This window comes from Heteronotia binoei, chromosome 6, assembly GCF_032191835.1.
Source record: "Heteronotia binoei isolate CCM8104 ecotype False Entrance Well chromosome 6, APGP_CSIRO_Hbin_v1, whole genome shotgun sequence".
In the NCBI taxonomy this organism is placed as follows: Eukaryota; Metazoa; Chordata; class Lepidosauria; order Squamata; family Gekkonidae; genus Heteronotia; species Heteronotia binoei.
In genome coordinates, this window is record NC_083228.1 from 8,319,103 (window position 1) to 8,320,652 (window position 1,550).

The window sequence follows — 1,550 nt, forward strand, 5'->3', positions numbered from 1 at the left end:
TTGGTCTCAATTCAAGTAATGACTTTTCCTGTTTTGATATATTAAGTTAGTTGTAACTGTACTCCTCTTAGGGTTGCCGAGTCCAATTCAAGAAATATCTGGGGACTTTGGGGGTGGAGCCAGGAGACTTTGGGGGTGGAGCCAGGAGACATTAGGGTGGAGCCAGGAGCAAGACTGTGACAAGCATAATTGAACTACCAAAGGGAGTTCTGGCCATCACATTTAAAGGGACAGCACACTTTTTAAAATGCCTTCCTTCCATAGGAAATAATGGAGAGGGGCACCTTTTTGGGGGGCTCATAGAATTGGACTCCCTGGTCTAATCTTTTTGAAACTTGGAGAGTGTTTTGGGGAGAGGCACTGGATGCTATACTGAAAATCTGGTGCCTCTACCTCAAAAAACAGCTCCCCCCAAGCCCCAGATACCCGCAGATCAATTCTCCATTATTTCCTTATGGGAAGAAGTCTCCATAGGGATTTATAGAGTTCCCAACAGATATTTCCTTCCCGTCCCCCTGCTTCTGATGACCCTGAAGCGGGGGGAGGGCCTCCACACCGGGAGATCCTCTGCCCCCACCTGGCGATTGGCAAATCTAAGTCCTTTATAATTTGTAAGTGCTTTTTAAGTTAGTTGTAACTGTACTCCTCTATAATTTTTAAGTGCTTAAACTTTTGGATTAGCTGTAAGATACGGTACCTTTAAGGAGATGATACACAACACCTGTTGATCCTTTGAAAATGGCAAATGTATTGTAAGGCAATCACTGAGCTTGTGTCAAATGGGAAAAGTTTGAAGAATTTTTTGCTTGACATCAATTGATTGATATTACAGGTATGCCTTTTGCCTCTGGTTTAATTTTTTTTTTAACCTCATGGCAGTCTTTCTCATTTTGACTCGTTGCATTTTATAGAACAGATTGGCTCTAGAAAAAGCATCTTAATGTGGAACGTGGTGGTTCTTAGCTGATGGGTACGTAAGGAAGAACCTTTACCTTTGGAGCCAAAATCTTTAAGGGAATTGGATTCCACACAGAAAAAGATTTGTGAAGAAGTGGGACAGACGGTTTGTTCCGCATGAACAATTTAATATAAGAACCTGGACTATTTTGGGAATGAAACTGGACTGTTTACATTCCTGCAGTGGAATCGCCTCCTTTTTGTAAGAATATTTTCATATTGTGTATTGTGGCATCACTGATAAGGAAGGACAAACAGACTTTCAAAGATTTATACATTCTTTATTGTTTATATACACAGTTGTCGCTTCTTGCTTTTCTCTGTGGTCAGCAACTGATACAGAAAATCAATCTATTTAGGCTTCAAAGAGAGACCAGGAATTTCAGCAATTTGGAGAACAACAGGGGAAGAAAATCTCATGCAAAGGTGTCCTATAACTTCTCTTTTTCCAGAGAAATTCATGAAGGATTGCAATACTTATGAATGCGTTTAAACGTACGTTTTCTCCCTTTCAATTTGCCCCTTGTAGAGTGAAATGGCCCAAGGCAGGGAGCATCTAACTCAGCCTGCGGGTGGGACCTCCATTGTGATTC